The following is a 25236-nucleotide window of genomic DNA, read 5'->3' as shown; positions in this document are numbered from 1 at the left end:
AGGTGGGCATGAAGACTTGGAGAAGTGGGTAGCATCAACTGCCTAAGAAAACCAAGGATTCTACCACCACACCAGGGCTGAGAAAGAGATGGAGTGCACGTGTTGATGGACGATGATTGTCACGTGAGGATCTGACAGAGTTGGTGGCCTTGGTGGGGGAGGGGGAGGTTCAGGTGCCTCACATGGAATTTAAATAACCCCCTGCCTGCTGAGCCATGGCATGGTGCAAATACGCCATGAGAGCAGATGCTCAGGGTCTGCCTGGCCTTTGGAAATGAATGAGGAGCTCACCTGTGGTTAAATAGAGACCAAGCCCTAAAGCTCTTGTGACTCCATAAAAAGGTCACTGTACACTAAAAAAAATATGACTCATTCAAAACTCTGAGCTTAACTTCAGAAAATATGTCTCTGTTGTGCAATATTAGGTAGCTCACTTAATCTCCGCTAGTCTAGGTAGCCTTATCTGCAAAAGGTATTAAGGAGAATGCTCTTTCTGATGGCATTCGATAATAAAATGCTGGATAAAAAAAAGATATATAGTAGGACAATTTATTGCCTCACTTAAGCAGAAGTGAGAGAGTGGGTACTGAAAACTTGGAGAACTTCATGGCTTGTGGATAGTGTCAAAACAAGGGCCCTCCCACCTACTAGTGCTGCCACCTCCTGGATACTAGGTAGCTAGCTGCACTGGCTCCAAAATTTCCACCCTTACCAGCATCTGCCAAACAAAGATGGGAGGTGATAGGAACATCCCACTAGATTCTCATTGTTAAGAAGGAAAATACTAAAAGAAGGTATGTTAGGTGAACTGGCAGGCACAGAAAGATAAAGGCTGCTTGTTCTTTCCCTCCTTTATGAAGGCTGAAAACACTGACCACACTTAAGAGGGTAGAAGAAATGTCGATGGAGGCTGAGAGAGGTGAGGGAGGGAGACAGGTAGAATGGATAATGGAGACCAACATACTTTGGGACCCGAGAAGCTGTCTTAATGTTCTAGAGCACAATAGGAAAAATTATCTATAACAGTTCATCATAGATTTCAAAATAACTAGAGTAGAAGAGTTTGAAGGTTTCCAACACCTAGAAATGATAATATTTGAGATGAAGGATCTGGTAATTGCCCTGATTTGGCCATAGCACATGGGCTATACGTTGACTTCCATACTTTACCCCATAAATAAGTATAAATATGTCAAATGAAAAATGGAAATTAAAAAGAAAGGAAATATATCCCAGATGTCTCTTCTGTGTCCAACTGGCATTTTGTGTCCAATTGGCAGGAACCAGGTACCATCAATCCCCAATCAACACATGGTGATGGGAAAGACATGCAAGATTGACTGTGACTGTGACTAGCAGGGATCGCACTCTGGGGTCCTCTTCACTGCGGCTATTCTCCAGGGCAATGCAAGCCTGATGGTAAGGGAGGGGGGAAGGAAACACGCTTCTTTGGACACCTAATCCACAGGTTTTTTTCTTTCTTTTGAGGCTTAAAGTGATGAGAACAGAAGTGCACTTTTTAAACTGTAGTCACTGTGCTTGTTAAAGTTTATTCCCGTCATATTTCTGCTAACAAGCTTTCATACCTGGAGTACTTTCCTTCATTTTTTCACTGTGAGAAACTTGATAATAAATCTGGGCTAACCATGAAAGGGAGGAATATCAAGTTCTCCGTTTCTGAATTAACTGGTTTCCTAACGTAACTGTTTGCTTTTCTAATGAAGACTTCTGCCAGCTCTCTCTGGGGCCTGCATGTCTTCTGTCACCTCAAAGCCAAGAGGGCAGCAGACGTGAACCCTAGGGACCTCAGGGCGTAGTCCATGATCTGGCTGTGGACAGCCACCCCCTGGGGCTGCTCACCAGACCGTTCATCCTCTCCTGGAAACATCGCCGTGGACACATGTGGATACCATGTGGCCCAGCGCTGTGTCAACATGGGACAGTGCACAGTCTGGAGAAAACACTGGGCTTCAGCTGGTGCAGTCATTCTCTCATGCTCCTGAGAGCTGCTGGAAGGCAGGATGCAGGTGGGAAGGGCCCTGTCCTGCGGTTCCTGACATCCTCAGCACGGCTCGAAGTTCTTTCCATCCTGTGGGAGACTCCTAGGAACTTGTTTAGGGCAGAGTGACTTCAAATCAGTAAGGCACTCAGCAGGATCCTATTTTTCTTTCCTTGAGTTTTTCATTCCTGATCACTGACCACCCATGTGATAGTCAACTGGTTTCTTCCTGCCTTTTGAGGTTCAAAATTTAAGTTTCTGAGGAGAGCATAGAAATAATCAGCAATATGAAATAGGCAGAGGAGACCAATTTTCCTTCAGGCTTGATAAACATGACCCATCTGATGCTCCTACTGGAACACCCCCATAGTGAACTCTGGAGAACCTCAGGGCCTGGCTGTGACCCATCACCCAGATGCTTGGGTCTCTCTGCTGCCTGTGAGTCTTGACCAGCAACCAGGCCTGTCCCCCAGATGAGCTTGGGCTTCCCTTGGGATTCAGTTCATCCCACCCTCTTTCACCTGTTCAAACTGTAAATATGTACACTTAGAAGTGTGTATTTAAACAGACAAGGACAGAGAAACAAGGAGCCAAAGTGGTTTGAAAAGTGATTTAAAATTGTTCTTCCTCCTTAAAATCATCTGTCTTTGTAAGATTCAGAATTTCATGGGAGGGTCAGTGAATGATACTGAGTCGTCACACAATCAAAAGGTCTTTCACTTTGCCTGTATTTTAAAACTTGAAGATCCCAGCAAACACAAACTCAGCATTCTCTGTATTAGACAGACTAACTGAAGGTAAAAACAGAGCAGCAGAGAAATAACTTGAGTTACGGAAAAGTGAGATGGAAAGAACTTTACCTCCTCCACCCAGAAAAGAAAGGCTTTGCCAGCTGTCTTGGAAGAACTCTGTATTTGTCTTAACAAGATGGAATCACGAGTTTAATGGACAATCCTGCTAGAAGCTGCAATTGAACTTCAAAGCAGAAAAAAAAAGAAAGAAAGAAAGAAACAATTAGGGTTAAGAGGACTGAACTAAAGAAAGCATCCATCTTCATACTCTGTTCAGATGGGAATGTGGGAAAAACATGAAACCAATAGAACTTTCTAAATCATGAGAGCTTCCCATCTGTTACATTTTATTTCTTATTATGCTCACAGACACTTGCTTGTTCAATAGCCTCTAGGCCCATGTTAATACGAAGATTAGATGCATAAGTCATCTTAATATTGCCCAAGTGAGATAGGTGGCCGATCTACCCCTCCTAGGAAGAGATCAAGCCTGAAAATAAACACGATAACCCACAACACAACTAAGTGGAAAATATTATAAAGCTTCTCTTTGTGAAGCTGCATGGGCGAAATAATTACTGAGTCTCTTTGTAGTAAATTTCTTAACCTCAGAATTTTTGCCATATTTTTTATGTTGTGAAATTACAAGAAGTTGACAAAAATAAATATGAAAGTTCTTCTTTTTTTATTGGGTTTTAATTATATCTGAGATCTAATGAGCCTCAAAGAGGGAAGGGTGGCGCTTTGATCTGCATATCATCCCAGCAAGTCCTGTGCTACTGTCAGCCCTTCAGTTAATCGTGGTTTATTTCTGGAAGTCGATAGGCACTTCCACCACCACGTCCTTTCGTAACGTGACAATATGGCTACTTCATTTTCTACTGGAGGAATTCTGTTACCCCTTTGAGTAACAAATCACTTTTTTACAGTGCCCAGGAAACAGTATTAGAAATGTTTTACTTTAGATTCAGAGGGCTAAAGGATTAGGAAAGGATTAGAATGTGGAGGTGATCACATCCCACCTTTACCTGTGGTGGGAATGAGGTGCAGCTGTGCCCAGGCCTGGGGATGGGGAGGTGCTTCCCAGGGGTAATCCACCCTCCTTCTAACCCAGGCTGCTCTCTCTCACAGCTGGATCCACTCCTGGGCCTGATTCTGACCCCCTTCCAGTCCCCGCACCAACCTGGGCTTTAGACAAAGAGAGCTTGAATAACCTCCTTTTTTTTTTCAATAGTTTTTTTTTTTTTTTAATAGTTTGAATCAAACTATTCTCCTTGGATCATCCATTGAGTTTCTGGGTTCAGTCCTCAACATTATTGTGGGGATTTATTTGTTTTGATAAAGTTTTATTTTTATCTTATTTAGGATAAGGTAAAGTCATGGACACATATACACATACTTGACCATACTGACACCCACACAGTATGCACACACGTACACACACCGGCATGCACATCTACACATGTGGCACATGTATGTGTACAGCACACACACAACTTGCATGTCACACATGTACATACCATGCATGTTCCTATGTATGTCACATGCCTATATACCACACACACTCTACACATGCACATTACACACATACACATCACACAAACACACCCTTGAGTTCACATGCACTATGTTCTTCCTCAACCACAGAAAGAGGCCCTGGATTCAAGCTCCTCTCAGTCAGGTGCTGACTGGCCCCATTTTCTATGGCACTTATTCTGATGCTCCTACGGGAACACCCCCATAGTGAACTCTGGAGAACCTCAGGGCCTGGCTGTGACCCATCACCCAGATGCTTGGGTCTCTCTGCTGCCTGTGAGTCTTGACCAGCAGCCAGGCCTGTCCCCCAGATGAGCTTGGGCTTCCCTTGGGATTCAGTTCATCCCACCCTCTTTCACCCGTTCAAACTGTAAATACGTACACTTGCTCTGATTAAAAACAAACATAAACAAATCTGAAACACTCAAATGTCAATCTCTTTTGCTCGACATTAATAGTTCTTTGTCCAAAACTTGGTCAAATCTAAGGATCCGTAAAGATACAGCCAAATTAACAAAGATGATTGCTCTTCAAAGGAACTCTAAAAGAAATTATTTTGTAGGCCCAAACATATTTTTTTTTTTGGTATGTAGATAAAATTTAACTAACCAAGGTTTTATGTCATAAAAAGCATATTAGCTTAATTCAAGAGACTTCTGAGATAGAAGCATACACTGCATACTAAAATGCAAAAATTAAGACTTATGAGCCTAGAAGCTCCACTCGACACCCAGGCGTGAGGGGACTTCCCTGGTTAGACATCAGTGCACAGAGGTGTCCCTAAGAGTCACAAGTCCTCATGTCCCCAACTGAAAGCAGCGATACTCCCTGGGAAAATAATTTAAGAAAGTGAATAGATGGAATTGTCACCCTGTGATGGAAAGTCAACAGACAGGTGTTTGAGGGTGATGACAAAGCAGTATGACAGATTCCGAATTTTTAAGAGTTTCTTTTTTCTTTTTCTTTTTCTTTTTTTTTTTTTTTTTGACTTTACTTGTCAGAAATCTTTCTGGAGAGGAGTGCTGAAGATAGGATATCCCACAAAATCAGAAGCAAAAATGAACTTAAAGGCAGTATTGCCCGTTTCATCTGGCAATCACAAGGAACCTGGGCAAGTTTAACGCAGTACTCACTAGAAAGTCATGGAATCAGAGGGAAGGGGTGTGTAAACTCAGGGTACAAGACGTTCAGCTTCTTAAATAGAAGCAGGTTGAAGATGTGGGGGGGTTGTCTCAAAAGGCCATGGTGCCAAAATGAAACCAAGAGAAGACTCTAAAGGAATTCGATTAGGAATTGACTTAGCCTGAATATTATATTTTAAGCCAACATTTCTTTGTTGCAAAATGAGAAAGTGCATCAGTAAATTATAAAACCCCCAAGTCACCCATTCAAGAAACGTAAACTGGGTGGAAGAGGACTTCAGGGAAAAGTACACTATGACCCTGCATTATCAGCTCAGCCTGGCCTGTGCTGGACACAGAGTGCAGTCTTTTAAGACATCTGCAATAAAAAGGGAGATACAGTAGAAAGAGCAGGAGCTAAGCTGAAAGAGATCAGTGTGTCCTTGGGAAAGTTATGAACAAACACTCTCTAAACTTATTTGGAAATCAGGAACAATAAGATCTACTTTTAAGCTTTATTACATTTAGAAATGCAGTGATTGACAAGAAGTATGCACTCAGAAATGTTGTTTTTCCCGTCTTCTTGAAAATTTATGTGCAAGGGATTACTCACATGGTGGCATTGAAAATTTCAATCTAGTCCCTGTGTCCTTTCAATAGATTCCCTCTACTCTCATTAGTCGAATGTGTGTTTGTTAGGGAAGAAAGACTTTTTCCGACCTCTCTTATGTTCTAGTCTGGGGGCCTGTGAATCAAACCAGCAAAAGATAGATTCTCAGGAGCAAAGGTGCTAATTCTTCCTTAATGTTTGTGTACAAGAGAGTTTTCAGAAAAGAAGTGAAACTCATGTAGTTAAAATTGGGGGATTGTGTTTTATTTGAACAAAGACAGTTTGGACTTCCAGGGACAACAAATCATGGAGAAGTGACCAAGAAATACAGGGGGGGAAAACTAATGGAGAATGAGGATGATTTTAGCTGGGTATAGTGATACAAACTTGTCTCCATGTTGGCTCTCCATCTGTAAAGGTAAGAATCGCTCTCCTCCTCCTGGAAGACAAGGGAGGGTTGGGCACATTTACAACAAAAATATAGTGAAAGGGTAAAGTTTCTAAGCTGGAAAGCTTGAATGTAAAAGATTAGGTATTATTAAGTTCCTCTGTTACAGCCAGATTCCTGAGATAGTTAAGACAACACCCTACTGGCCATTTAGCCTAGGGCCCTGTGCAGTTCCTCACAGGGCCCAAACCAATCAGTTTGAATGTGTAACCCACTTACGAATGACCAATCACCCTCGCCCGCCAATGAATGTGCCAATCACGTCTCAGAGTTGTTGTTCAATTTCCCTGTGCCTCATGATGATTTGTTCTGATGTATGCAAAGACTCCCGCCCTCCCCAAAAAGTGTACTTAAGCTCTGCTTGACCCCCTTTTGCCAATTGCATGGAGTAAGTCTCTTGTGTGTGGTCTCTCCCTCCGACGTTCCACTGGACCCCCCTTACATTTGGTGCGTTGGCTGGGAACAGCGCATCGCCAGACAGAGAGACCCTAACAAAGGACTGCTTCAGGGGGTAAGTAAGGCGCCTCTCTCTCTCTCTCTCTCTCCCACCACTTTCTCCTTCTTGTTTCTTGTTTTTCTTTTGCGATCGCTCGGGTTCGGCTCAATGGCGGTCATGAGCCCCTAGAGAGCATTCGGGTTTGGTGTCTGGCTCAATGGCGGGCATGAGCCCCGAGAGAGCATTCGGGTTCGGTGTCTGGCTCAGTGGCGGGCGTAAGCTCTCAGAGCCTTCTGGTTTTGGGCTGGAGAGCGTAAGCTCTCAGAGCCTTCTGGTTTTGGGCTGGAGAGCATAAGCTCTCAGAGCCTTCTGGTTTTGGGCTGGAGAGCGTAAGCTCTCAGAGCCTTCTGGTTTTGGGCTGGAGAGCGTAAGCTCTCAGAGCCTTCTGGTTTGGGGCTGGAGAGCGTAAGCTCTCAGAGCCTTCTGGTTTGGGGCTGGAGAGCGTAAGCTCTCAGAGCCTTCTGGTTTGGGGCTGGAGAGCATAAGCTCTCAGAGCCTTCTGGTTTTGGGCTGGAGAGCATAAGCTCTCAGAGCCTTCTGGTTTTTCTGGTTTTCTGGTTTTGGGTTGACAGAGTGTGATTGTCAGCGGAGAGCGTAAGCTCCCCCTGGCGGTGGTGGATAGACGTGTCCCTGAAGCCACAGACCACGTCTCCTCAAAGGACGCTTTGGGAGACTCTGGGGGGGACGGAGGTGCCCCCATCTGGGAGGGACAAGGTGCCCTCATCTGTATTCTGCTGCCAACCCGTCTGGTTTTGCCGGCTACTCTTTGTTTACTGTCTGGGTTGAGTTTATTGTCTGTCTTTAATCTTTGCCTCTGAACTCATGTGTGTGTGTCGGTTGTCTCATCTCCCTGCTCGGTCCGGGCCGCGGGCGCCACGGGTGGCGGTCTGAGCGGTTCCTTCGGTGGCATGGGCTTCGCTTTGCCTGGTCTGGGTTGGCCGTCAGGACTACTGTCTTTTTCTTCGCTTCATTCCGTGTTTGTGTCACGTTTGTATTGTCTCTCTGCACTTCAGAGCAGAGTGGCCCACCCTCGGAGTTGAATGGCCCCCAGGAGAGTCCCTCCATCTCTCTCTCTAATCTGCAAAGTCAGAGATATTGTCTTTCAGCCGGGGCCGCATGACCATCTAGATCATGGCTTCTAACCTTTCAGGACCTCTGCGAATCTCTTCCTGCATGGGTGGGGTCCGCGCAGTTTGCTGGGAGGATTCCACCCGATGGTAGGGCGGATCTGTCCTATCCTTGTTCCTCCTGGCCCCTCCACCCACCTGTCCTTTCCGCCCCTTCGCTGTCTCCCCTCCCCGGAAGGGGGGGTGCCCCGGCGGGCGGGGTCGGAGGTAAGGTCGGAGGGGGACTGTCCCTCCCCCTCCTCTGCCTGCGACCGGTTGCCATCAGACGCATTTCCACTACAGTGGGACGGGCGGGTCAGAGATGGAGTCAGCGAGGGACTGCCCCCTACCTCCGACCACCTGGCGAGCGGGGGAAGGTGGCTGGGGCACCCAGCCCTTTCCCTCCCTCATGGAGGCAGAAGGGACCAGGTCCCCAGAGTCTGAGTTGTTGCTTGGGAATGCAGCCCCAAAGCGGGTGGTAAACTTTGATCCCCTTTGTTAAACAAAATTAGGAAAACAATGTTTTCTTTCCCTCCCTTAGTTGGCTTGAGTGCAAATAGAGATGCCTGCTGATTAAATTGGTGTTAATTGGCTTTGGGGGATGGGAACCAAATTTTCAGTCACAAATTTTGACACTCCCAAGGGGGCTTTTAAGAAATCCCCACTTTGCTTTCTTGGGGAAGCCTAGCACTCAAAATAACTGCAAGCAGAGGATGAGCATATTGGGAGCTGGCTACTAAAGTTAGGAAAAAAAAATAAATATATAAATATATATAAATATATATAAATATATATATAAATATATATATAAATATATATATATATATATATATATATATATATATATATATATATATATATATATATATAGTGCCTAAGGTCAAACCAAACTGGAGAAGAGCTAATCTTGCAAGTGAAGGGAAAACTGAGGAATTCCCAGCAGCTGCCAGAGCCATTTTTGCTTTGGGGAAATTTCCTCATTTTTTTCTCTGCACTGTAAGGATTACTACTCCACCTAAATGCAGTAAGTCAGTCACACTGAGAATTTGCTGTGACCTTGCATGTGTGTTTGAGAAAGGTGACCCTACTCAATGACCAGGGTGGATCCAGGATTAGGGTGTATCCTGCAGGTTTTAGGAAGTATTCGGGTTTAAGATAATTTGAGTTTAGGGCATTCCCGGTTTACAATAGGGGTTTTAGGGAAGTTGGAAGTTGAAGATTATTGCTGCGGGATTAGAGTGCTCCTGCTGCTTTTTCCCGTTGAGTTCTCGTGAGATTAAAATGGGATGGGGAAAAAGCCTCATGGAGTAGGTGAGTTGGCGGCAGAACTTGAATTTCCCCAGAACCTGTTTGTGTAGAGGCCAATGTGAGTTCAGGAATAAAGGATTGCTGTTTAAATCTACAAGGTGTGTGGTGGCTCGTGATTCTGTGCCAAGCCGAGACATTGGCAGCCCCTAAGTGAGGACATCTTGTCCACTCATGGGAAATCTAAGGTGCCACTGATAGGAGTCATAATTAAATGGAAGTTCAAAACCTGGAGAGATTTTTTCTTATCTGGTCTGTTTTAAAGGTTATTATAGATTGTTTCTTAACATCTGGTATCTAGATGAGTTTGAAGCATTGTATAATCTTGCAGTTAAAAGTTAGGGTTAGGTAATTGTTTAGTTTGTGGTTTCAGACAATTCATGCCAGAGAACTTATAGATACTTAGGATAGAAAATTAAAAAAACTCTACTTCCAAGTTGGCAAGTAACTCCCAATCATTCAGTTTTATTTCCTCATCAACTTTTGAGCTGGGTAGCCTAAGGAGATTTCACTAGGTATACAGTGCATTGATTTGGGCAAGGATAGTAAATTATGATTTGTTATCTGTTTATCAGTGTGTAAGATTTAAAAAAAAGTGTTAAATTAAAACATTGGTCTGGCTTATTGAAATGACATTAATTAGCAACAGTCTTGGGAATTTTCAAAGCTTAATTTTGGATATACATGGTAGTGTGTGGTTCTCTTTTAAAAATTTTCAGGCAATTTAGTGTAACTTAATACTACTTTAGGAACTTCAGAACAAAAAAAGTTGGCTTAATGATCTTGAAGGTATTTCTTCTGATGGTGGCTTTTATATTATCAAGAAGGATCCTATTTTCAGTTTTGTGTGAGCAAGTTTTTCTAGTGTAGAAAGATAAAGATCAAATTTTGTAAATTGTATTTAAAATTTTAAAAAAAATTGTGACTTATGGTTAAAATGCCTTAGGCATAAAGTTTCTGTTCAGAATTCTGGTTTTCCCAGGTCCTTCCAGAATTCAGCCAGGACTTGAGTTGATATGCAAATAGAAGAAGCCTGAGGCTCAATAGGAGACAGATCTGAGGCCCAAGGGAAAAAAAAAAAAGGAGTAAAGATGTCTTACCTGAACTCAAACTAGATTAAACCAAAAAGTAAATTGAATGGCATTTACTAATTACTGGCCAGTTAATTTTTTAGGACTTTTGCTTTTTTCTTAGATTCTGTATCTTTTTTTTTGAGCTCATGATTTTGTTCCTACAGACAAGTTAATGTTTTTCTGATAAGTTCTATTTTTGATCAACTGGAGTTTTTTTTTTGAAACATTGCAATGGAGATTTCATCTGTGAAAAGCTACAAGGCCTTCACTATTATGTGTGCACACTCTTGTTATGTGTTGTATGTCGGTATGTCTGTATGTGTGTATGTCCATATATCCTGCAGTGATATGACAAATGACAGATGAGGAGCACTCATGAAAAATTAAAAATTGATCCAAATATCTTTAATTCACGTGATTCAAATGGTTCAATTTAAATTGGGTAAACAGATAAAAATAAAGATGTCTTTAAAATTAAGCTTATAAGTTTTTCTAGGTGTTCAAAAAGGCCCTAATAAAATGTTGATGTCTATGAAATAATCTGCTTAGATTCAAAGGTTTGCAGGTATTGTTTCAAAATGTGAACAGAAGGAGGTTAACAGATTAAAAAAAAAAAAAAAGAGAAACTAGAAGGTTCTAGGGATGGAATTAATAGAGGGAAAGTGTGTTTCTGGATAAGAGTTTAAGTAATTAAGAGGGTTTAAGTAAGTGATAAAGGTCTGTGTATGTTGGTTATAAGTGTAAGTTTTTGAACAAGTAATCTTAAAGAAATTAAACAGCTGGTTAAACGAGTGCTGTTGTTTTAGAGAATTGTGCTATGTTATTTCTTTAAAAGCCCAAACTTGGTTAGCATAAAATCATCAATGCAATTGTGATGTTACTAATGTGTTCATATCTTCCAGGTATACAAGTCTGTAAGGTAGAAGCTTTACAAGCTGGTGTTCTAAAGTTGTATGGTAATTTTAGGCTCAAAGAGAAAAACATGCTGGAAATTTATTTATCATGTGTGTTCTGTAACTGGACTTGTTATCAGTGAGATATGTAAAGTTCTATGTTGCTTTCTACACTGAGACACAATTTAAATGTATTTTTAAGTTAATGAGAGCCTAATCTGGGTAAAGGTTTTATTGTAAAACACAAAAGTACTTTGCTACTTTCCTACAAGAGGTTAAAAGTTTTCAGCCTTTCTTTAATTCATGTTTTAGATGTGATATTATATTGTGTTAGCTAATATTCATGTAAGATTGAGCAACAATTTATGTAGACTTTGTAAAATGATGTCTAAAAAGCAAAGATCAGCTTCAGAACTATAGTATTTAAGACTTATGATGAGCCCCGCCTTACTTGAGATAAGGCTCTATGTCCCATCTCATGTGAAAGTGACTATGGAAGAAGTAGGCCAGATTTCAGTGCATTTAAGGTTGTGTCCAAAAGTTGGTTTTGTCACGATTGCCAGGACCTCAAACAGGGGATTATAATGTATAACTCAGCCAGAATTCAAGGTAGCTATTACATAAACTAAATATGTTTTTATCCTAGTTAGTTTTGTTTTGTAGTTTGCTTTTAGATGGTCTAAAGATTGCCTGTTAATGTTTTAAAGAAGTACTGCTTTAAGAACTCACAACCTGGGTTAACTTAAGATAAGGAGTTATCACCTACAGGATAGAGAGATAGGTACTAAAGCCCAGTACTTAGTATAAGGCTGTTGAAGTTTATTTGCTGGATGTTTAAGATTAAGTTTTAAAATTAAAGTTAAAGGGCCAAGAAAACCAATATTTGGCTCTTGCCCTCTGAGTCAGTCTGAATCAGGGATAGGGGACTTCTCCAAAAGGCTTTGCAACTCTAGGCCACATAACCTCCTGATTAGGGAGATTAATGAGACCAGTGGAGGACAGAAAGCCAATCAGTGCATTTGCTGTGAAGAGGAGGGTCATCAGAAAAGGGAGACATCCCTGATGCTTCTGAGGGAAGCCACGTGGTCAAGCAAGGCCTGGACCCATCCTTGCGCAAATGGCACTAACAGAACTGAGAAGCTGCTGTGAAGTTCCTGAGGACTCCCAGGAAGCTCAGCTGACTGTTAACAATAGGTAGAAACAGAAGTCAGTTTGACTTGCTTCATCTTAAACACTTAGCAAAGACAGTCAAAGCCAAAGCACAGCTGTTCCTGGACATCTTAAATGATAATAATAAATAGACTGGAGGCTACAAAAGAGATTCTTAGACAGAAATGCCTGATAACTGTCAAAGGGACTGTTAGAGTAGTTTTAGTCTAAGGCCTTTATTTCTAACCAATGCAGGTAGGCTTGATGTGTGCCAGTATGGTTATCCAGCCCAGAGTAGCAGAATTAAAGATTTCTCTATTAGACACAGAGGTCAGTAAAAGGATTTTGCAGGATCAGATGGCATTAAATTATTAGACTATATCTTAAGGGAAAAGACATCTGTAAACCTAAATGTTAGTTGTTGTGTTGACATCCCTGACATTTTTGACAATGTGACAAATTCCTTAAAGAATTACATGCTCAGAAGCCATGTCCTCAGCAACATTGTCGTGGAAACAGTATCTTAACTCCTAGTTCCTGGTATTGCCTGATAGGAAACATTGTTGATCTTTGTCTTGGCCATTATACTCATTGGCATATTTCTGTGCTGTGGCATTTCTTGCTGCATCAATCTGGTTCCAGTACTAATGAATTCTTGTTTCTCTTATAGACCACCTATCACTCGAATGGCCCTCCAGCCTATTACTTCTCAATTGGACTGTTAGCATGGATCACTCCATAGACCCGATATTTTTAAGGGGGACTCCAAACTGCTTGCCCCACACCGTCCCTTTTCAGCCTGAAGAAGCCAGAAAGATCATCTTCGTCCCCCTTCCTCACAGCAGTAAGGAGTTCCCAAATTAGAGAGGGGAATGAAGCCAGATTTAAAGTTAGGCAGTCAGTGTAGTTAGATAAATCGGAGTCTAATACCGAGTGAAATCTAAAATGGAGGCCATGCTAAAAATGATTCCAGGAAACACAGGACAACTCGTGGTAATCGGAAGGCAGTATACTCCACTGACAGGGATGAAAAATGAGACTCCCCAATAATTATGATTCATTACTTTTAAGATTAAAAGTAGTCAGAAAAAGGAGTGGGGAATGAAAGGGTAAAGTTTCTAAGCTGGAAAGCTTGAATGTAAAAGATTAGGTATTATTAAGTTCCTCTGTTATACCCAGATTCCTGAGATAGTTAAGACAACACCCTACTGGCCATTTAGCCTAGGGCCCTGTGCAGTTCCTCACAGGGCCCAAACCAATCAGTTTGAATGTGTAACCCGCTTACGAATGACCAATCACCCTCGCCCGCCAATGAATGTGCCAATCACGTCTCAGAGTTGTTGTTCAATTTCCCCGCGCCTCATGATGATTTGTTCTGATGTATGCAAAGACTCCCGCCCTCCCCAAAAAGTGTACTTAAGCTCTGCTTGACCTTTGCTCTGGGCTCTGAGCTGCGTTCCCTTCTTGAGTGGGCACAGAGTCCCAGCGCGCTGGAATGGATCCCCAATAAATCCCCTTTTGCCAATTGCATGGAGTAAGTCTCTTGTGTGTGGTCTCTCCCTCCGACGTTCCGCCGGACCCCCCTTACAATAGGACCTACATTTAGGAAGAAAAGAGGAAGGCATGAGGTAAGATAAAAAAACAAAAATTAGGTTAAAAAGAAATATGAAGGAAGGCCAAGAAAAGAAGACTTTAATTGAGAAGTTCTGCATACTTTTTCAGCCCTGTCACTCCATTGAAAGACCCTATCCCAGTTAGCCCAGTTACCTAAGGCCAAGATATGAAATCAAGATACCGGGCTTGTCACAAACAGGCTCAGGCGCCGGATGTGCTTTCCATATAACCAGTTGAGAAAGAACAGAGCACCCGCATCCTGAGGCATGAATGAATAAACCGGAACAGATAAGCAGGAACAGAAAGAATAGAATGCAGACCTGTGGTTTTTGGAATGCAGACCTGTACCCCCTAGGTGGCCTATATGCTAGATTTAAACAAACCAATAAGAAACCTGTTGCTTCCAGCGCGTTCGCGAAACCTGCCCCAAACCCTATAAAAATCTCTGTATCCCCAAGCCCGGTGTGCCAGTTCACCAAAGCTCTGGCTGAGGTTCTGCTGGACACCCGAAGGCGCCTGTGTCTCAATAAACCACCTCGTGCTTTTGCAGCCAGTGTTTCATGTGATTCTCCTTGGACAGGGAAACGGGGGTCTTTCATAAACGGGGTGTCTTTCACCATAAACCTCTTTCCCAGAACAGTGACTCCCAAATGGCTGAAAAATCTTTAAACCTACCACCAGTGCTCCAGAAACCACCTTGAGATTGTCGGGTGATACTACTCCTACATGCCTGTCCATGTCTGCCCCTCACTGAATTTCTTTTAAAAGAAGAGCCAGGAATTTCTAGAACATGTCTCTCTCTTTAATTTGCCCACATTCTGCCCCGAATGTGTGGATCTATTCCCTAAGTAAACCTCTGTTTGTGCCTCCTGCTGACTGTGCGGAAGTCTTTTTCTATCACATCTGCCAAGAACCTCTCTGATTCTGAGCTGAGTTGTGCCTCCTCTCATAAAGTCCTAGGACGCTTCTTTGGAAACACTTCTTCTCCTATGGCAGGGAGAGATTTCTTACAGCTGTTGATCTTGAGTTACTTACAGATGGAAATAATCCTCATGCCAAAGTAGTATTTGGGGGTGGTGCATTCTGATTCCCTCTTCCTACTTCATGTTCAATAGTTCAATTATGTTTGTAACTTACTCAGAATAATGAAGATCCAGAAGGATATTGCTTGAATGAAACTTCTGGGTTTCTGATTTTGAAAAACCAGCCTCTATCTCAGAGCAAAGTCTGTCCAAGGAAGGGGGCGTGACCCTTGTCCTTGGAAAGACTCACAGAGCACTCCTAGGCACATTCCCACCCTGCTGAGTTGTTTATCTACAAATCACAGGAGAGATCTGCTCACCAGGTGTCCCTGACTCAGTCAGGCTAGGTGGGGACCCATAGCAGCCCCCTAGCAGCCACCAATCAGCATGAGACAGGGAAATACCTGGGATGCCAGATGACCCCCAGTAGTTTATGGAGGTTGATAACATGTTGGGAAACCATGTAGTTCAGCACGTACACCCCTCTTGGCTTAAACCAATCAGTTCATATGAATCCCCCTCTTGTACTGACCAATCACCCCTACCCAACTTGTTCCCTCCAGTGAAAGTGCTAATCATGTTTTAGAGTTATTTGATTTTCCTGTGGTGTGTGATGATTTGCTATGATGTATGTGAAGTCCCTGCCCTCTCCAAAGAATGTATAAAACTGCTGCAAACCCTGGGCTGGGGCCTCTCAGCATCACCAGTTGCTGTGTGCGCGTGGAGGACCCAGCTAGCTCACAATAAACACCTCTTTTCTGCTTACGTTGATCTTGGTCTCTGGTGGTCTTTTGGGGATCCCGAATTTGAGTAGAACAACTTCTGGAGGCATCTCACAATTGTGCTCAAATACAATTCAAAGGAGGCTCTTAGAAGACCAGTTGCTCAGAATTTTTGCCCCATCCAATAGAAGTTCAATGAATTTTCAGGTCAGTATTTTTAAAAGCAAAATTCATGTGTATCTCTTTGAGGTCTTGCCACATATTTTATTCACTGTAGTCACTATTATTATATTCTGGGGTGGTCCTGGCAGACTTGACCTCTCAGTAAAGATGGATATTAATATTGTTGCTATATGGGTTTTAATCTCCATATAAATATGGAGAAGTGCTTGCCAATTTGAAGTTTAATTAACCCTCTTAGAACAGTTTCCATCTAATTCACAGAGAGGTACTTAGTGTACAAGTGTTTACCAAATTATGAATATTAGAAATTGCAACTCAGAAACTCTAGGATTCTAGTTTTACCAAGGTCACAGAAAATTATCTAGCCCACTAGACAGTACTAAAAGAGTAAAACTTTACGGAGTCTGGCTCCCTGCCCAACATTCCCATTCCAGAAAAACTTTTCAATCATAAAATCAGTGACAATAACAGTCTTTTCCTCCTAACAATGCCCTCTGCTATATCCAGTTCATAAATGTAGGATTATTAGTCTTTTCATACCCTTGAAAGGGTAAAGTTTCTAAGCTGGAAAGCTTGAATGTAAAAGATTAGTTATTATTAAATTCCTCTGTTACACCCAGATTCCTGAGATAGTTAAAACAACACCCTACTGGCCATTTAGCCTAGGGCCCTGTGCAGTTCCTCACAGGGCCCAAACCAATCAGTTTGAATGTGTAACCCACTTACGAATGACCAATCACCCCCGCCTCACCTGTTCCTGCCAATGATTGTGCCAATCACGTTTCAGAGTTGTTGTTCAATTTTCCCGAGCCTCATGATGATTTGTTCTGATGTATGCAAAGCCCACCGCCCTCTCGGAAAAAGTGTACTTAAGCTCTGCTTGACCTTTGCTCTGGGCTCTGAGCTGCGCTCCCTTCTTGAATGGGCACAGAGTCCCAGCGTGCTGGAATGGATCCCCAATAAATCCCCTTTTGCCAATTGCATGGAGTAAGTCTCTTGTGTGTGGTCTCTCCCTCCGACGTTCCGCTGGACCCCCCTTACACCCTAAAATGAATATATGCTCCCAAATGCATCTTGGAATAAAGAACCATAAAGGATCTGTCTTACTCATTGTGATCCATTCTCTCTCTCTCTCTCTCTCTCTCTCTCTCTCTCTCTCTCTCTCTCTCTTTTACCATTTCCACTGCTAGACACATAAAACATGTACATTTATGGAGGAATTAATTCCTTGTGCTTTTTTTCTCTTTAAGTCCTAAGATATATTTCCTAAGTCCAGGCAGAGAAGGTAAGCTATCAATTTAAAGGCTGAAACACCACCAAATATTTTGAATCGACTCTAAACCAAAAATATACACAATTGAATGTTACTACATCCCATAACTGGAGTTATTCTTGTTCCTGGCCTTTGCGGACTGAAGACCACCAGCTGCAATGAATTATGCTCAACTGAACAGTGGTTCTGTGACAATAATAAATGAGGACCAGAATAACACCACAAAATATATATCCACTTGAAACCTGAGGTTAGATTTCAGGACTTGATGTTCAGCCTGCTTGGAATCTGCAGCCTCCAGATGCAGTTGACAGATATGATTGCATAGGACAGATGCTGGCTGGCTTGGATATGCCATAGTCTCTCTGCTTTGGCAATCAATCCTCAGCCTGGGATGGTTTTCAGTTTTACCCCTGGAACATCTCAAAAAACTGTAACTGAATTCATTGATGATGGCACAAGTAGGTTTCAAAAAGTACGTGTGGTCTGTTTGATTTCTTAACATATAAAACCAATGGCACCATACTTCAGATAAATGATCTTAATCATTTATTTAACATTGATCTGATATCCAAGTCCACCAGGAAATGGTTTCGCCATCCACACCTTTTGATACAGCAACAAGTCAGCCCTGCCCTCTTCCTGAGCTCCTTTGACTTGAAAACACAGGGTATGGATTAGGATCCAATCGGTAAAAGGCATTCACTCACCTCACCCCCACACAACTTTTCTCAAAAGACTCTCACTCCAAGTCAATCTCAAATACAGCTCAGGGTTGTTGCCTCCAGGCCATCCTGTCTTCCCAGAAACCTGTTTTTCTTTCACTCTGTGTTCCCACTGAGCAATGAGTGACCTTTATCTCTGATGAAAAACAAGACACAGCGTGTGTATCACTTCCAGGATTGAATGTCTCCAAATAGATAATACATATGCAATGTCTGTTCTGCAGAGATAGAGAAGAGATTGCTAGACAAAAAGAAGGCTTCAGGTGGCCAGGCTCCAACCATCTGATAGCAATTCTACGATTTCTTCTCATCTCCTTAAAATTTAAACCCACAGGTATTGTTTTAAAAATCAGGTCTATTTACTTAGGTTTATTTACTGCATCCTAAAGCCTGAATTGTGTTCAAAGGGAAAAACCCTAGCTCCCAATAGGACTGTTAGGAAATGCATCTATAAGGAGGTGTTACGGTTTATATAGGAGGTGACCCCCCAAAGCTCACGTGTGAGACGATTTGAGAGTTCAGAGGTGAAATGGTTGGAATAGGAGTGTCTTAACCAGTGCATTAATCCCTCAATAGGGATTCACTGGGTAGTAACCAGAGGCAGGTAGGGTGTGGCTGGAGGAGGTGGGTCCCTGGGGTGGAGCCTTTGGGGGGGGCTTAGTGATGGGAGCCGTTTCTCTTCTGCTTCTCTCTGCTTCTCGGCGCCTGGTTCCCATCTGCTTTCCTCCACTGAGCTCTTACACCATGATGCGCTGCCTCACCTGGGACCCTCAGGGATGGAATGTGGCGTCTATGGACTGAGAGCGCTGAAACTCTGATCCTCAAAATAAACTTTTCCTCTTCTAAAATCATTCTTGTCAGGTGTTTTTGTCATAGCAACAAAAAAAAAGCTGACTAAAACAGGAGGTGATTCCAGTTAAAGGAAGTCATAAGGCGGGGGGCAGTCTGATAGAACTGGTGTCATGATAGGAAGAGACGCTAGACTGTACAAGCTGAGAACAGACCCTGAGAGGACACAAAAGGTAGGTATCAGGAAAAAGCACACCTTCTGCAGTCTTGACCTGGAATTTCCAATCTCCGGAATTGTGAGAAAGTACATTTTTACTATTTAACTAATTTGGCTTGTGGTATTTTGTTATGGCAACACTAAGAAACTAATAATAGTCCACATGGGGATTTAATTAAGGTTTTCAGTTCTTGGTTTGGGTTTAAAATAAGTTGCAGTGTTCTACAATACAGCAGGGTGATTATAATTTAAAACAATCGTGTATTTTGTGAAGAACTAGAAAACAGAAGATTGTGAATCAAATGTATGAAATATGATATGTCAAGAGCTTTGTAATGTTTTGAACAACTAATAATAAAAAAAAATTTTTTTAAAAATTGAAAAAATAATTTCACTTAAAAAATTCATTAGAATGACAAAACTGAAGATTATATCAAGAATTATAATTACATGACAAACATAAATATTATTTCCTGACAAACATAAAATTTCTAATGTTGAATATTTACATATAAACCAAAAAGAAAATAGAGGATTGAAGGTCCCTATTGCAAAGAAATGTTTAAGGAGACGGAAATGTTTATTGCCTGATTTAATCGTTACACATTACATACACATGCGATTATAATACTACCCCATAAATAAATAAATGTTTATACTCTAAGCAACATGAAACTTCATTTAAAAATAAATTTTAAAAAATGCAATAAAATCTTTAGCTTGAAAATATTTTCTACTCCTGATTATTAACAATAATTCTGGATTGGTAATAAGGAAGCAACAATTTTCTAAGGTTTCTTGTTTGTTTTTGTTTTCGGTGTTTTGGGTACTGGTAATCAAACCCAAGGGTGCTTAACTACTGAGCAACATCCCCAGCCTTTTTTATATTTTATTTTGAGACGGGGTCTTACTGAGTTGCTTGGGGCTTCCTTAAATTGCTGAGGCTGGCCTAGAACTTGAGATTCTCCTGCCTCAGCCTCCTGAGTTGTTGGATTTACACTGTGCCCAGCTAAAGTTCCCTCTTAAGCCAGTTCTAGCTGTCTTTTGATAACAATACCTGGTCAATATAGAAAGCAATACATCTCACCAAAGAGATTTATACAAGCTCACAGAACACTGATGCCAACAGGCAGCTCAGACCTCCTGTGCAGTTCCATTCAGATGTCAATGCCAGGCTGAGGAAGCTTGCAATTCATCTGCCCACTTTCTTTAGGTTTGGAAGCAGAGGAATAAAGTTGCTGGTAGCCTGCTGCTTAGGTTCCAAGGCAGGGAGCAAAGACAAAGCCAGGGGCTATGACAGGTGAGAGCTCTGGTCAGAAACCCTGGCTCACAACGAGACTCTTCAAAGCAATCTGTTCTGTTTGTCCTCTAGGAAGAAATGCCCCACTCCCAGGACCATGCTGTGAGAAGGCATTCCCTCCCTTGATCTGGACTCTAGGTAGGAGAGGGAGAGAAGCCTTCTGTGGAAGTTCCTCACGTCAAGTTCAATCCCACATTAATATATACTGAGTAAATATTACCTCTATGGCTCAAAATAACTCAACCCCAAATCTTCAGTTTAATAAGTTTCAGGTTTGCAGTGCCTCAAGTGGCTTCCAAAAGCAAACCATCTCTGAAACCTCTGTGGATCTCCCATGGTCTCTTAATCAGGGTCCAAAATAATTCCCATCAACAATGCGTCCAAAAAATAATGATTTCTAGAAAAATCACAAAACATTTGAGGAAACAAGACACAGTGAGCAAAAGTCAGAGAAATATTGGAGAACTGGAATTGCAAAGTTTGCAGATATTAAAATTAACATTTATAGAATTTAAATGCTCAACTGTTTATCAACAGAATGAGGTTAGCAAAAGGATAATAGGACAAAGCCAGAAAGATGAGAAGAAAAGCCAAATCGAGCTCCAGAAATGAATATATGAGTACAATTAAAATCCCAGTGTAAAAAGACAGTACAATAGATTTCAAATGGCAGGAAACAAAATGAATGAGTTGTATAACTTATCAAAAGGAATATAACATAACACAATCCAGGGTAGGAAAGTATGGAACTATGAAAGTGAGGTAAACAGATATAGAGGTTGGGTAGAAGGGTTTACAGCGCAACTAATATGATTCCATCAAGTGAGGAGGGAGATAATGGAAAAATAAATAACAGGTGAGAATTCTGCAGAACTAATGAAGGGCTCCACTATTCAGATTTAGAGAGTGCCCCCCCGCCCCATGCAAATAAACAAATACCCATCCACAATCAGGCAAACTAAAGATAGGTTATTATAGGGAATGACTCCTCAAAGCAGCAAGGAAGGACCAAAATTTAAAAACATATAGTACAAATGAAGTAAGGAGAAAAATTAACTGTCAACTTTAAATTGTAAATTTAAAAACATGTTAGTACCTGTTTTGTGAATTAGTGTGACTCAAAAATGTATGTGAATTGACCAAAAAATGAAGGTTTTCTTCTTTTCAAAAGATGCTCATTAATGACATTTTTAAAGGATACACCTCAGTGAGACTGAGAATGATATAATTGAAAGGTCTCAGATTCTTGAAAGAAAAAAAAGCAAAAAAAAAAAAACCCAAAAAACCCAAAAACAACAACAACAACAAAAAAGAACAAGTGCCAAACTGTTGAACATGAATAAATGTGACAGAGATTGAATATAAAACAATAACTGCTCAAAAGGGGTAGATGCAAAGTTAAAGTTGAATATCAGACATCATGGTATATACTGTGGGCAGAAAGCAGAAATTAGGGATCGACAAGTCCATGTATTTTTAAAGACAGGGCGTGGATACCTGTTTAATTATTAAAATGTGTAAAGTACCTGGCAAACAATAAAAGCAAGATTGCAGCAAAGAGAAAAGAGATGTGCACTAAATGAAACAGTCCAATAAGTACTCTAGGTTTAGAAAATATATAGAATATATCAAAACTAGGGGAAATAGAATCCACAAAAGCTAGAATAGAAATATAATCAGATATCTTAGAAATTGCATTGCATATTCTGTGGCTCCACATTTCCATTAGAATATGAAGATTGTCAGATAAAATTCCAGCATGATAAGAGAATGAAAATTCAAATCAAGCCCAAAATTAATTAAAAGAGGAAGGCTTGACTACATTAAAATCAGACAAACTAGACTTAAAGAAAATAGACTTAGGAAAATACATTCTGATAAACTTCCTAACTGATCAGGATGATATAATAATAAACATGTAAGTGCTGACAGAGCTGAAGGAGAATTTGTGATTTTCACCTTGTGACAAAGATGGTTACACATTGATGACGGTACCTGAAGTTTTTGTTGACAAAAACTAAATGAGGCATGGGAGATTTGGGTCATATTACTAACAAACATGATCTGACATCTGGTAGAAATATATGAAGTCCTTCATCCAATAATGAGAAATTTTACATCCACTTCAATTTAAAAAGGGAACATAAATATTGATCATACTACATCATGAATCAAGTATGAATACATTTTAGAGTTTCATCATTACGAAGTAAATGGTCTTTAAAGTGAAAATAAATTAGAAATCTACTACAAAATATTTAAAATAAATTACATTTGCATATTTAAAACAGTAGTCAACAATGCATCATCGATAAGAATCATAATGAAAACATAAAACACTCCAAAATACACATGAAAGTTCAAACACCTAGGCAAAAACACAATATGTCAAAAGAAAGCAAATTAGAAAAGCCTAATGAATGAAACAAATTGCATGTGAAATAATGAAAAGAACTTTGAGCTTCTTCAGTGGGAAAGTGCGAAATCTGAACAGTGTTAATGTTATTTTTCTTCACAAATTTAACTCTCTCCTCTCAAAATATCTGTGTGTATATATGTATGTATGTATGTATGTATTTATAGTGAGGATTGAACCCAGGGGTGCCGTACCACTGAACCACATGCCCAGTCTATTATTATTATTATTATTATTATTGTTAATTTGAGACAGGCTCTCACTGAGTTGCTTAAGGTCTCACTAATATGCTGAGGCTGGCCTGGAACTTGCGATTCTCCTGCCTCAGCCTCTGAGTCACTGAGATTACAGACATGGGCAACCACACCTAGGTCAAAATATTTTCATCTTCTTCTTCTTTTCCCTCTCCCTTCCTTCCTCTTCCTTTTCCTTTTTCTGGTGCTAAAATTTTCATTGCAGATTTTATCTGGACAAAATGAAGTCCTTTAGAATTCAGAAATGAGGAAAACTTGCTTAACAGTAACAAAATTCAGACACAAGAAAAGACATTCTTAATATCAGGAAATAGATTTCAAATATTTAATATCTGAAAAAATAGAGCCTTTTGGTGCTGGTCACATGGGGCGGCGGCAGCAGGGGTGGAGGGTGTGGGGTGTTGTGCAGCAGGGTGGGCTCTGGGGACTGCGCTGCTGCAGGTTGCCAGGGCTGCTGTGGACAGTCTCTACCTGTTGCACAGGTAAGACCACCAGGTCTTGCAAGTGCTACATGGAAGCGCTAGGTTTGGCTGGAGCCTGGTACACGGCCAGGAAAACATCACCATCGTCTATGACTTCTACGGCCTGATCAGGCTGCACTTTATCCTTCTCTGGGGAGCAGGGCAGAGGAACCAAGCAGTACCAAAGATGGGCCGGTTCAGTGGTGCAACAGATGGAAGTGGAGAAGCCTACACTGAAGAGTCGGCAAGCCGAGGTCTCCACACTATCCCGACGAGGCAGAGCAGAGAAGCTGTGGACAGTTGTCAAAGACGGCCGACACCTACGTGGTGGAAAAGGATGTCATAGTTGCAGAATTTAGCAGGGGACTCTTTTACTCTCTGAGGACAAGCTCTGGGACAAAATAAAGGTGAAGGTTGCCACCGCCAGTTGGCATGATGATCCATGGAGTGTCACCAGGAGTTTTGGAGGGAAAGAAAGGTATCATAGTCACCATCTCCCCTGTCTCCCCTGGCTCCTGCTGCACACCCACTCCCCGGACAGCTGTGTTTTCTGCTTCTAAGACTTACTTAGACCACCTCAGCGACTTGGCCACCCACAGGGATGCACCTAGCAGCTTCTGCATAGATGCCTGTGATGGTTGTCTTCACCAAAAGTAGATGCACATCACGCCGTCTCGACCCTGGGGGTTTCAAAAAGGACCACAGGATGCTGGTTCCACTCTATTCAGTTCCTTTTTGCACAGTATATGCTCGAGTGGCTCTGGGTGTGGGGAGCAAGTGTTCTCAACCCCTGGTTAGGCAAGGGGGCCTTAGCCTGCAAAGCCTGAATCCCAGCGGTCAGTCACGTTTTGCCAACTCATGGTCACGCACAGCATTCTGACATTTGGAGACACGTTTCATTTATCTGATGTATTTTCTTTTTGACAGATGATCCAGTGTGCTGTCAGATTCATCCTTTGCAACGCAAACTTGGAAAGCCTGTGATAAACCTCTGGGGCCAAGTGGAGGGCCCAGAGTAAATCACCACCAAGGTGTGTGGACCGGTGAAATCGCCCGCATATCCTTGCTTTGCTCCCAGGCTGTTGAAGAGTGGCATTGACTTCAAAGCCATGGCAACCTAACTTGTCAGCTCTTAAATTTCAGATGTTGTGTTTAAAGGGAAATAGCCTGTTTTCCCCTTAACAGATGACAGACAGTCTTGGTTTTAAGTGTTCACTAGGAAGATGGTTGAAGATTGTTATTTTGTAACTGAGATCACTGGTGTCAGCTTAGAAATCTGTGGCTGGGCTGCCCCAGACAGAGATGCTGTTCTTCATGAGGTCTCCCTAGACAACCCGAGTGCTGTGCTCTTTGCTGTTTGTGTCTCAGCGGCTTTACATATGGTTAAGTTACAGAAGAGTCTGGTCAGGGGTATAGAACGCAGAAGACCTAGGCTCTTCCTTTTCAAACTAGACAAGCCTGCTGGGTTCTGTCCTGTGGGTTTGCCGTGTCGGATGCTGCTTCCTCCATAATATTTTTGTTCTTCCAGCTCTGGTGGTGAGTGCGTTTCTAGATTTGGATATCTAATGAGTCACTATCTTTTGATTTGTAATTGTGGGTAAGTAGTGATTTCTTAACCCATGATCCATTTTATAACTGAAATTTTCCCCTTTAGAGTTTGTTATAGCTGGCTTTCATACACCTTGCTATGTGATATGATTCTATTCCAGTAGTATTATTGACAGAAGCACCAA

General features: G+C 41.6%; 1 pseudogene; it reads left to right on the top strand.

Annotated features, from left to right (window-relative positions):
• The first annotated feature begins 1820 nt into the window (after nt 1-1820).
• On the top strand, nt 1821-24330 carry LOC144251027 (inactive hydroxysteroid dehydrogenase-like protein 1 pseudogene; annotated as a pseudogene).
• Nucleotides 24331-25236: the final 906 nt, after the last annotated feature.

Source organism: Urocitellus parryii, chromosome Y, assembly GCF_045843805.1.
Source record: "Urocitellus parryii isolate mUroPar1 chromosome Y, mUroPar1.hap1, whole genome shotgun sequence".
In the NCBI taxonomy this organism is placed as follows: domain Eukaryota; kingdom Metazoa; phylum Chordata; class Mammalia; order Rodentia; family Sciuridae; genus Urocitellus; species Urocitellus parryii.
Note: the sequence above shows the minus strand (reverse complement) of the source record. Positions and strands in the feature narration are given on the sequence as shown.